We start from the raw sequence: 13569 nt of genomic DNA, 5'->3' as shown, positions 1-13569 counted from the left end.
TGATTCCTATGAGTGTCTGGTGAGATTAACTCAGATTATAGGTTACGTTAAAAAGAAATGACCAAAGTTCCCATGAACTAGAATGACACTCAGTAGAACGCATACCTCTGCCAAGGCCCGACAGTCCCTGTAATTCAATCAAGCCAGATCCAACTGTACTCACTCATAGATACCAGCCACCTAAATATGGCGGAATTTTCTTTCTTTAAAGATCCATGCATTATTCCCTGAGAAATTAAAAGCTGCAATATGTAGGAATTGGCCATGCGTCAAATAGGGGGCTGCAAATCACCAGAGCTAACTGCTGTTAACTGTAGCTGCTTTTAGCTAGTAAGCTCCATACTTGCAAACCTTTGCAGATTTTCCCAGAGACTCCCGTTTTCCTCCCGATTCATGACAATTTGTCACCATTTTACACACTCATCACAGTCATCATCACCTGTTTCTGGCAGTGCACAGTGTGTAGTCTGCTGTTCTGTTGCGCCTCGTCATCCCCAATGAGAAATGTACAGAGAAAATAGTATTTAAACACATACTAGACACCCTGGTGAGAAGAATTCCTTCTTCTTATGTAAAGTGAAAGGAAAGGGGATGTAAAACCTGCAATGTCGAGTTTTACTGTCAATCACATGGGGTTACACCAGGTCAGTTCTCATCAACAAGTTGACAAACACAAGGCGGTGGTGTGCACAGATTCTGTAAAGGGCAGGGGCAAGAAATTAATGAATTTCCAAGACTTATGCAACCTTACACTAGAAGGCAACTTATTCTACGTTGTTTTCTGAGAATTTCAGTCAAATTCAAATTGTTTGACATTTTATTCTCATTCTCTAAATGTCACCAGAATGCAGGAAACACAGTCCTTGAATCTGCCCCGACCCCCAGAAAACCCCCCGCTTAGGTTTCGAAATCGTCTCCATTTTTGACATCTCAAGGCTGGCAAGTGTGGTTAGCTCAGCTAGCCGTGCAGCTAGCGCTTCTATCAGCTGACTCTACCCAGACTGGGAGCTCAGAGCACTGGGAGTTTTAGTGTTGGTCAGACTATCACCTCTTGAGGTACAGGGTGCAGGGCTAGCTGGTCAGCATGCTAACTTGAGTAGGTATCCCTGCAACACAATACAAATATGTCTTTGACATGTGGTTAAAACTGTTATTTCTTCATATTCTGTTAATTTTTAGTTGTCAAAAAACACCCTATCTTGCAATGTTAAAGAAATTCCTGGATCTGTCCCTTTATCCAGATCTGCATCAGAAGTTAATAGGATCTATTCTGGGCTGAGATCCTTCCTCCATCCAAGTTTCATTGAAATCTGTTCAGTAGTTATTGTGTAATCTGGCTGACAAACCAACAACCGGACACGGGTGAAAAGCAGGTTGCAGCAGTTGCTAAGAAGTCTTTGTGGTAAGAAGTTGAGAAAGTGTGTTTGTGCCATTTCACATCTAGATTTAACTTTAAATGTTCTGCTTCAAAGCAGTTTGGGTCAACATTTCAGCTACAAAAGAACCTCTAGTACAACAAGTACCAGTTGAACAGTCACAGTAAAAGCTAAATTGTACTGACATACATACACTGACATACAGGTAGTAAAACCTACAGCAGCTCTATGTTGGGCTTTAGAGGCCTCTGAATACCTGAGTTCATTCAAGTTGAAACGTGTTTATCTCATCGGCAGAAGGCAGAAAAAAAGCAGCTTTCAAAAGGCCTTTGATCTGAGAAAGATTGAAATCAGTTTGTTTTCCGCAAAACCAAAAGATATATAAATTCGAGGCTAAATGAAAAGGTGCTCATTTGCATGATATTTTCCTCCTGCACACAAATCATGAAACAATTTGTTCCAGATGTGCATTCAAAAAGACATTTGCAAAATAAAGATTCCTGCTTTGCATCTGTGCATTCTGACCATTGTTGAAAAACACAATGTGGATGGTAAATTGCCCGTAATCATTTTTTTGCACATCTGCAGTCAAACAATATTTTGCACCAGCGCTGTAATGACGTTTTTGAGAATTACAGAGCAGGGCCAAGGAGGTGACCATGACTGATGGGAAATGAGAGGCACATTGCCACGACGAGAGAGAGAGAGAGAGAGAAAAAAAGTTTGAGAATGTGTTTTGGTGGTGGTGAAGCAGCAGCAGCAGCAGCAGCAGGGAAGTCTTTGTTTTTCACCATCTGCGCTGTTCTTCACTTCTCGTATTTCTCACAGCAGACACATGAAAAGACAGAGCACTGGTGTGTCTCTTCTGTGAGGTTCGTGTGCATGAGAAGGGGAATGTGATACAGTAGGAGGGGAGGTTTCATTACAGCTTAACAAGAACGAGTTAAGAGGGAACAACTGTAGGAGGAGGGTGCAATGTACAGAAAGGACAAACTGTACCGAGAGGGATTTATTAAGGTTAAATATTCTTTAGAAAAACTAAATCGAGTGACCTCGCTGCCCTGAGACAGACCACAGCACTCACTCATGCTGTCATGCTAAGGCTGCTCGGTGAATTCTCTTCTCTGTGGTTATGCTAATGAGGTGGGAAAGGCCTGCGCCTTCAGCAGCCCTCATAGGCCAGGCAGCGGGATCCTCCGTCTCCTCCAGTAAGTGGAGACATGTGAGACCGGTCGGGCTCCAATTAGGCCCAGACTGTTTCCCAGAAGCGCTGGAGGCCTCCCCCCTGCCTCTCAGCCCACCGCGGTGGGAGAAGGGTGCACCCCACGGTGTCCGGACCTGACCTCAGCTGGCATGAGAAGGGCCCTTTCTCGTACGGGGCTCATGCAGGCGAAAGAATGTTACACACAGACGGGCGTGCAGACATAAATGCAACACAGACTGGTGGGTATTTTCTAGCTAACCAGTTCACAGCTGCACAGAACTTGTTTTAGCAGGTTTCAACCCAGTCGCGACAATACATGTTGTCAGTGTACATTTTTTGCAAACCATGGATATGCTTCAACTTTATGTTTCTTCATGTTGCAACTTCACGTTTCTTTACGTTGCAACTTTACTTTTCTTTATGTTGCAACTTTACTTTTCTTTACGTTGCAACGTTACTTTTCTTCACGTTGCAACTTTACGCTTCTGCAAGACTCCAACAGCCACTTATTAAATGCACCAAAGTAGTGACGTTTTGAGCAACACTACTCTTCATTAGAAATGCATTTTTTTGTTATCTGATTTTGAGATTTTGTTCATGTGACTGTTTTCATGTGTACATAAGATAAAGTATCACTTTAGTCAGATGAAGAGCAGTGTTGCTCAAAACTTTGGTGCATTAAATAAGTAGATACTGGAGCCTTGCTGTGTGCTAGCATTTGTTTTTTCCCCCCTTTGTTTTGCTTTCCAATCCACACCTGGCCTTTTTTGGATCTGGATGTACGTGCACACACTTATTTTTCGTTTTTGACAATAGCAACGCCTCATGGTCTTGTTTGGTTTAGGCACAAAAAACGCTTGGTTATGGTTAGAAACCAATATCATATTTTGGCTTAAAATACCTGTTTTGGTCGGCACTAACACAGCTGGATATGTGTCGAGGTCTCGTTAAAACACTTGGTTTTACTGCAAAAAACACAGCTGGAGATGTCCCGACTTGTCATCAAAAACATCTTCCTTTTTTTTTTTTTTTTTTAAAGTGTCCCGAAGGTCTCCTTAAAATATCTATTGTTGTCACACTTACAAATGTCTAAATGCAGTGTTGAACAGTGGTCACTGGCTTGGGAGTCTTCTCCCTTCCACCTCCCGATATGAAAGTCAGATCATACACACAGAACGTTAACACGATACGAACACGTATTGTAGAAATGTCACTATGGTACATGGATGCCTATAAATGTGAATGTATCGGTGGTTTACAGATGTTACCTGCTGACATTTTGTCCAGGTTGCAGGCTTCTTGGTTTTGATTTTTGCATACATTCGGTGCTTTGTAGTTGACATCTTATGGCTAAATGGTGTCAATCATGTGTAACGTCACGGCTCTGTGACAAGAACGAGAACTGTCGAAGGTGGTTCATGGAAAGCATCCCATCAGATCTAACACTACCATCTTCTTTACGTAAATACAAACAGACGTCCGACACAGACAGGCTGGAGCCGAATGCAGATCATACTTAAAAAAATCTCTTAGATCCTGTGTTTTAGGTGCAGGCACACTTTAGGTGCTCTGTTGACAGATGCGATGTTGCTTTACTGGAAGAATAAATCCTGCACAAATCACTTCAGGAATCTCCTGCTCTGCAGAGGGACACTGCATTTATCCTCGGGGCAGGATTTCTGAGAAATGGAGTTATAAAGCAGCCACAACAAAGTCTCTCCCTCCCATTCCCCATCTCCCTATCTCCTTCTCTGCCTGACATACACTCATATAACCATGAATGCACCATGTTTACAGCATATCATATTATCAAGTTCAGTGAGAGTGAGGTTACGACAGCGATAGTAAAAAAGTAGTAAAAGTTTGGCTGGTGTTCAGCGCTGCAGAGAGGCAAATACTGCCGGGATGTGGAATATATGATTTATTATTTCCCCAGGAACACGCTGTTGTGAAAGTTTGAAAATTGCCCGCAATGCAAAATCCTGCAAAACATCTAATTAAAACTAGCTGGAGCAGAAGAGAAAATGAAGATCCAAGGCATTTAATTTGTACTTGAGATGACACGACTGAATCTGAAAACTGGGCAGCTGCATTTTCAATAAATAAGAAATACACCATGAAATGCACCAAAAATAAGGCTAGAAAAAATGTTTCAATGTTTAAAATGTGACAAATTGATATTACCGTTTTAATTTGCTTCTGTGTTTCTTTACTTTCCCATTTGTTTTACAATGTTATTTATTCATTTCTTAATTCATATACTTACTTATTTGTATCATTAATTATATTTGTGTATAAACAAATTAATAAACATGTATTACATAAACAAATGTATCATCTTGAAAAATGCAGAAATCTTAAAAATGAATAACCACATAAATAAAATGGAAAATTAAATGGGAAAGTAAATAAACAGGGGAATTAATACAAAGATCAATAAATACAGAAGCAAATTAAAACAGAAATATCAATTTGTGTCTCATTTTCTCAATTAATGACTGCCTATACTAAGTTTTAATACAAGTTTTGGTGTATTTAATGACATCTAATTTATTTATTGTGCCATTTATTTATTTTTGATTTCAGCAGTTTCAGTCCTCCATAGAAGCTGCTCTGTTTACATGTTTATTAAATTATGTATTTATTTATTTATGCAATGAAGTCATTCATAAATACATAATAAATAGGGGAATGAATACAAATATAATACAATATAAATGTGTTTTTAAAACAAGTTTTGGTGCATTTAATGACGTATATACAGTATATAGAGGCAGTTTCAGTCTTCCATAGTCAGCTGCTGTTTGCATGTCTATATTTAAGTAAACTTTAGTCCTGTGTTTGAACTGAGACATTCATAATATCCTTTTATATCAAAAGATGTTTTCCTTAGTGCTACTTTCCGTAACTGCTGCAGTTCTTCCTGCTCAAATGTAAGTTAATGAAGGTTCCCTTCACAGGTGACACAGTGACCTATATTGAGCAGAGCATTAAGTAAACACAGGGTGTAATCAAACAGGCTTGATCATACAACAATCCATCCCATTAGAGCGGGAGCGCCCTCGCTTTTATGACCCAGCTACGGTAAACCGTTATGTGTCACTGATAAAACATATTTTAATGATATCAACAGGGAACTAACTGCAGTTACTGGAATTCAACTGAGAAACGCGGCAGCCACCATAACTTTAAATACAAGTATTTGTTCCTGAATGTAATCAGTTCAAGGAATCGAATTTGACTGAACGGAATCGAGTCGAGACACAGACGCCGTCTGAGTGCCACATCAATTAGATTTACTGGGAAGAAAGATTTTCTTGTGTGCAGTGTTTTTGGTAGTGAACTTGCTGATGCAGGGCCTTCAGAATAAGCACGTGAACAAGACAGACGGTTGTTTGTCCCAGCGGGAAAATGGTATTGTGGGATTTATTTTTCTGCACATTCACTGAACTGTGGGTGGCTCTCATTCTGGGAAACTCAAGTTTGTGAAAAGAAGCACATTTTTTCCCCCGTGTGGTGTCTTTACAATCTATCTCATGTCATATCCATTATCTATGTTGACTGCAGCTTATTTCATAGCTCACAGTGATAATTACCGCCATGCAGCCCTGTAGAGATCTCAGCTGGATAAGCTGGCAGGATTTCTGGAAGGGGCAGATTGTTTGTTTACATGCAGGTCCAAGGTGGGGACAGACTGTACCAGGATTCCAAGATTTCCAGCGAAAAACCGGGAAAAAAGAGGGAAAAGGACGCCGTGGTTTGGAGTGGCTCCAGAAGAATTTCCTGTCTACAGGGAGTGCCCAGCAACAGGGGGACGAAAGGAAATGCCTTGAGAAAAGAGAGAGGCCTAGCTTACTGTAACACACTCTGATTAATGCCTTTGTTACTCTTGGAAAGTCAGGAAAAGCTGGAGCATCGAAGTTAAAAGAGACCCGTTGAGCTCCTCCGTGTGAAGCGTGCAATCAGAATACAAATCTGAAATATGTAGGAGAGGTTGTGGAGGCAGGAGCTCCCTCTGTTAGGGCCTCTCTGAGGACACTGAGTTGGTATTTGCAGAGGTCACAAACCTCAAAGTGTAGGAGTTTCACATCTTGAGAGGGAAAAATTGGATGAAACAAAGACAAGAGAGCTGTGATGCCGCTGATCGATGATGCAGCTGCAGTCTTAAATCAGGAAACATTGGAACTGTTGTGTGAAAATTCATGTTGGAAAGAAGTCCGGACTCTGCTGCAGAAATTCCTCTTCGTCAATGAGGTCTCATTTAAGGCCTTTTGTTGTTTAATTGAAAAAAGATTCATTTAAGCTGTGCCTTCTGTGTTTATCTCCGACTTCTTGGATGATATGTGTATCTTTGAAATTCTGCTGGAAAATCTGGGGTTTTTTTGTGCACAGCACACGAGGAAGAATATTTTCTACATCCATTCGTAAATGTACGTTTGCGAAGGCGAAACCTTACTTCCTGGCTCTCAAGAGGGAAATGTAGCTATACGTTAAAGGGGCACTACGTAGTTTGGGAAAAGACTTCACCATATTAATGAATTAACACTACAAACTCAGAAATACTTGTTTGATGCATTTCCAGATAAACAAGCCATCCTCGAGGAGGAATAAGGCTCCCAGAACAGTTTGTTGTTAGTGGTGCTTGCTCGGGCATGTGTGAGCTGACCAATCAGAGCAGACTAAAGCTAAAACAGAGCGTTTCAGACAGAGGGGGAATACCGAGCATCAGCTCTGAACAGTATGAGAAAACTGATGTGTTTTTTTGAGCACTAAAGCATGTAAACATATTCTGGTGCTAACCCAAAATAAGATTATGAACCTGAAAATGAGCATAATATGTCTCCTTTAATTGTTTTATGCTTCATTGTTTGCTTCATCTACTTATTAATTTTCTTTTGTTGTCCTATATATTTTCGGTTGTATTATATTACTATTACCGAGTATTAATCTTATTATCTTATTTATATGTTTATACTTATTTGTTTGCTTGTACGCTGTGACTTTTGATTATTGTGTCTTTGTTCTCTAGAATAAAGAGAACAAAGTGGGAAAAAGCAGAAAATGATGGCTGAGGAGATGAAAGAGCGCTCCTGTAAATCACTCCTGCAGAACTGTGAACAGGAACACACCTGCAGCAGCAACAATAGGCTCTATTCAACACCCCCACTGGCTCGTAGTCAGTTTATATTCCCCTGATATGACTTCATTGTGTCTGCAATGAAGACATTTCGTGCAAGGTCATGGAGGGCCCAGTCATACACACATGTGGAGTCGTTTACTGATTGAGGGAACAGCTAGGATCAAAGCTTTCCTCTCGGTGACTGACGCATCCTGGGTAGTACCCTCAAACATCTGTGACTGAGTCAGACAGTAAGGGGCATAAAGAGTAAAACTTCAAGATCTCACTCCACTAGAATTACAGGACATCTTCCATGTAAATCCTGTCTTATACCATGAAATGTGCCCGTCCTCTGCCTGACACATATCTCAGACCTCTATCAGCGCTCTTATCAGAACGGTAACCGCAAAATTGGTGTGTGAACGCTGCACATACACACTGAATCCATCCGGAAATGTCAGGCTTACTGGCACAGCTCAGGATCGAGTTACTACGATTGTGTTGTAGAGGAAGTGTGCATGTCTGTGTTTGCATGTGTTCATGAGTGTATAGTGGATGATAACCAGCATGTCTTTGTCCTATTTGCATCTGAATACTGCGTGCATGCACCTGCGTGAGGGTGCTCTGTGCACTGACAATGCATATGTACGATATAGACAAGGTGTTCTCAGTTAACAGCATCTTCCAGCCAACCTGCTATTATGGTGTAGACAGATTTATTACATTTATGACATCAGCCAGCTATTTCTGGGGTTTGTGGGAATCAAAGTCCATTTTGAAGATCCCGATTATGTCATTGGCTCCCTCCGTCTCCAAGCATTTGATACTGATAAACGGATGGTGGCGGCAGCGGCAGGCGGGCCGAGATAGGCGGGCAGCGTCAGATCAATCATATTCTGCCATGATGCAATCTGAATGTTCAGGGCAGCAGTTGATCATGATCTTGGACAGTGGCCATTTCAGGGGGGAACATGGCAGATGTGAATCCTCCAGATGCAGCTCCTACCATCATGGTGGTATGACCTCACGTATTTATTTCAGTCGGAAAGTACAGAGATCAAAGTGGTGCAGATTGTAAGCCTGCACGTGATGGTTTCCATCAGGGTGTTAATTAGTTTGCCCTCTTGTTTGCACATGACTCATGCATTGTAAAATACATTAGAAGAGGAGCCTAACATTTTGGGGAACACGCCTAGTCGCTTTCTTGCTGGGAGAAGACAATTGATACCACTCTTACCCCCGTATGGTTAATATGTAAATACAGCCAACAGCTGGTTAGCTTAGCTAAGCACAGGCAATGGAAACAGGGGGAAACTGCTAGCTTAGTCATTTCCAGAAGGCTCCAATTAATGCCGGGGGCCTTTATGCTAAGCTAAGCTAAGCTAACCAGCGGCTGGCTCCAGCTATCTACTGCACAGACATGAGAGTGGTATTAAAGCAGAATTGTGCAAGAATTGGTATTTTTTCCAGTTGGCTGCCTCTCCAGTTGTTGGATTGCAAATCACTTATAAAGGACTGTCAGAAGTATGGCTGCTGTTTCTATTTGTTATAATTAGCCTACTTTTATGATCAAGCAAGTGCAACAACACAAGACACAGCAAGCCAGCTAATAATACTAATTGCTCAGTAGTCGAACAACAAGAAGCTCAGCTTGGCGTCTGTCTTCCGGCCATTTATTTCACGACGCTCTTGCCAACAACTAAAAGCCAGTTTGAGATTTTCTGATCCATCCTCTTGCTCTGTCACTCTCTTAGCTCTCCTCAGCCATGTCCTCTTCGCCTCTGCCATGATGTCTGTAGAGGCAGCTGAACTTCTATGCTAGCGGTGTAAACTCCTACACTTTCCAGCAACTACAGATAAGTTGAAACTTAACATGTCTTTATGTTGCAACTTTAAATATCTTAGGGTCCATTTTTAAATGTTATGCTGTGACAACGCTGTGCCTATGCTTCTGTTAGGGCAAGGCACAAAAAAAAAAAAAACACTTGGTTAGGGTTAGGAAAACATCCTGTTTTGGTTGCCTGAAACGAAACTGGAGATGTCAACGAGTTCCTGTCCAAAAAAAAGAAAAAAAACAAAACGTTTTTGCTGCCACAAACACAGCTAGAGATGTTCTGGGGTCTCCATAAAAATAACCTGTGGTGTAACACTGTGAAATGTTGAAACACATGCTTGACAGCCTCCTCAACTGTAACTCCACCACCGTCTCATCCACCTCCCATTATGTCAGACAGGTCATAAACATTTAACGTGAACGAGATATGGCACCTTTTGTAGAAGTGTCAATATGATAGGTAGGTCTATGACACGCACAAATGTTGACAAGGTGCAGATTAGAGGCACCACTCTCCATACAAGTAAGTGTGTTTTTTAACATTTAAACAACACTAAATCTCACACATTTGAACTTTAACTCTTCCAGTCAATGTTTGAAGCCATGTGCTTAGTAACCACATCTGGAACAATGCGGTTCATGGTGGAAAATAATGACACATAGGGCGATGACGCTTGTGACATTTGCTTCTTTCTTTAACTTCTTCCTTAACACCATGACTGTGCAGTCAAACTGACCCAATCACACGCTCCCAGTGTGCATTTCCTGTATCCATTTTCACAAGTTAGCACTAAATGTCAAAATTGTCCCCACCGCATTGTGTCATCTATATGTGAGTTGGAAAGAAAAGGTTTTGAAATTCCAGTGCGGGCCTCTCTGGAATTAGTCCTATGATGTGTGTCTCAATAACAACCCCGAGCTCTCAGCTTACTGTCACAAGGCTAAAATGTTGGCAACTGACTGACCCACTTCCTGTTGCAACTTATCTCGACAGCGCTAAACATTTCTATTATTGTCTCAATCACTTATGCAAGGAAAACAAAGCAAAGAAAACAAAAAGGGACTCCGGATTATGAACAGGTCCTCCCCTCCTCTCGTTAACCTTGAGGAGAACTGAACTGGCCCTGTCAGTGGGCCACAGTGTGGTGCTATGTAAACACTGGAGCCGGGCCAGCTCATTTTCTGGCAGCGCCAACGTCAAACTATGCCAGAAAGCACGTCATTAAAACAGGAATCAAATAATTTATTCGTAAAGCATTCTCGGCAATGTAATAAGTTACTGTTAAAGAGAAGTTCGCAGCTGTTGTGAAACGATGGCCACATTTTTGTCTATTTTGAGTATTTCCATTTTCTTTTTAGATATTTGACACAGAACATCTGATCTGCTCATAACATATCACACAGATTAGAGTATACCTATTAATAAATCAATGCTAATGATCCAGTGATTTTTGATCATTGAAGTACATTATGTGTTTTTGGTAACACTTAATTTTACAGGTTACGTAGGTGGTAATTACAAAGTAATATAGTTTAAAAAATGTTTAACTTCACCTGAAATGACCACAATTATCAACTAAAGTATTGAAAATTACCCCAATATTCTTCTAAATTGAAGTACATTTTATCACCATTTACATTTTCACCAATTTCTATAATTTCAGCAGATCAGCTCAACTTGGACAAAATTTCCTGAATGTCCTTTTTTTAATGCTTTTTTTATGCTAGCCACCGTAAATTGCTAATATCTGACAAATACAACTTCATAATCAACAATAAAGTGGCTAATGTCCCATTTTAAATCTAATTCCTTATTAATGAGGCCTTAATGTGTTCACACCACTCAAGTTAAATGTCACTCTTAAAAACAGAATCAAATATGTTGCTTGGTAATTAGCACCTACTTGCCATGAAATTTCTGGATCTGTATCAGAAGTGTTTTTAACACCTATATACTTTGACTTAAGTGAACCTTTACTTTTACTAATCTATGTGTTTGTCTGATAAGTAAAAGAAGAATAGTTGTCAAAGATAATTGTGTACAATTTTGAGGCTGTGAAAGGAACAAGTTAATAGCTCTATGTTCTGCTTTTACCTCTTCCCAGAAGGCAGCTGTGACACTGACGACACTTGCGGCTATAAATAGACGTGTGTGTGTGTGCGTGTGTGTGTGTGTGTGTGTGTGTGTGTGTGTGTGTGTGTGTGTGTGACAAGCAGGAAAGCCTGCTCAGCATGCCGCATGTGCCCAGCTTGTTGAACTGCCAACTTTCACATCTTTTCAGATCATCAAGTGCCAACTATCCGTGTTTAAGTAGGATTACTAGTAGTAATCTGCTTATTGACATAAAGGGAAACACCTGTATCTTGTTTAGAAGTGTGGAGACAGGTTTTTTTTTTTGGTCTACTTGAAGCATGTTTTTCTTCTGGTTCATTTGCAAAGACGACTTCTGTTTGGGCTTTAATGACGGCCATTATTTTTCGTGCACATAGGCGTGAAATCTCCTTAAACAACCATTAAGAATTTACAATAGGCAGTAAAGAGCTCGGGGTTGTACTTGTACATGACACAGTCACAGGATGCCAAGAGTATAATTTACAAGCCGTTGAATTAAAGCAATCCATATGCAAGAAGAATACTACATGCAATCTTACAAAAAAAAAACAAGTTAGGAAATATACGGAGCACAGAGCACGCTCTCTCTATCACACAGTGACATTTCATATCTTTTCCTGAAATCCACTAGTTTGCACCATCGTGCTGACTTAGAATCTGTCCTTACTTATTTATTTCTATAATATATTTATGTTTACAGTAAGTTTGTGTGACTATCCACATTGTACATGGCACAAAACTGATTAAATGTTTAAACTACACAGATATATAGGCTACAAGTTAATTAAAGTGAAAATATGGTTACCTGCATCTAGAGCGCCGACAGTAAATAGCCCAAATCAGGGGTTCCCAACCTTTTTGCCGATTTGGCACATTTGCATCCCCAGTCGCCATGAAAGCGTATTTTAAGTAGTTATCATCATAACTTCGGTTGAATTTAGCTTTATTCTGCTTAGTGTCGCCATTATTCTCTCCGTCTGTGGGCCTTTTTTCCAACAGTCCCAGTAAAAAAAAGCAACTTGCATTTGACCCACACGTAACTTTACCAGTAATTGTTTTCATTTCATATTTAAACTTTTGCGTTCAATGTTAAATGGAAATAATTTGCCTTGTGATATGCGATTAAAAAAGGTGTCATTTCCAGGAAAAATTAATAACAAAACAGCGCAGTCGCCTACATAAATAGCAATTACTTAGCCTCCTTACATTCTATTGGCGGCTGTAAAACAGTGGAAACATTTTTTTTTTTAGCGTCACAACCTCAGCAACATGACTCGTTTCACTATCACAGTTTGAGCCATTCAGTCCAATAAAATTAAGAATGTCTAGAAGAGCGTGACTGAATCATTTTATTCCAGTTCAGGTTAACCATGTTGGTGTTGGTGACGTGTGTTGAGCGAGACAATGTAGTTCACAGAGTAGCTTAACACAAAAGTAGATGGGATTTTACCTTCATTACGACAAACGGCGACTTTCTCGACTTGAAAAATGATCTTTTAAATTGACAAACATCATACGTGTAGCTCATGGCACGATTCAAGTGGGATCAAAAAATGATTTGTCCCTCCCCATTGTGTATTGTACAATATTTTTACCGAACATAAGGTCCCATGGGGTTCACCCGGAAGGAGCATGACGTAGAGGAACTCAACTGTCCAGCACAGATCCATGACCTCAACCCCACTGAACAAATCTTTAATGAATCAGAACGCCGATTGCGAGCTTGACCTTCTTGTCCAACATCACTGCCTGACCTCATAAATGCTCTTTTGGCTGAAAGACCGGCATAATCTCAATGGTATTTAGAATCCAATGACTTTTGGCTTGAACAACAGTGTGTACAAGGTGTGCTCGCTTCCTACTTCTGGGTTAATAGGAATGAGTAATAACAAAATGTTCTTCCCTGTAAATTTTACAGTAAGG

This window comes from Pagrus major, chromosome 23 (assembly GCF_040436345.1).
Source record: "Pagrus major chromosome 23, Pma_NU_1.0".
Lineage (NCBI taxonomy): Eukaryota > Metazoa > Chordata > Actinopteri > Spariformes > Sparidae > Pagrus > Pagrus major.
The sequence above is the reverse complement of the archived record's forward strand: the minus strand, read 5'-3'. Positions refer to the sequence as shown.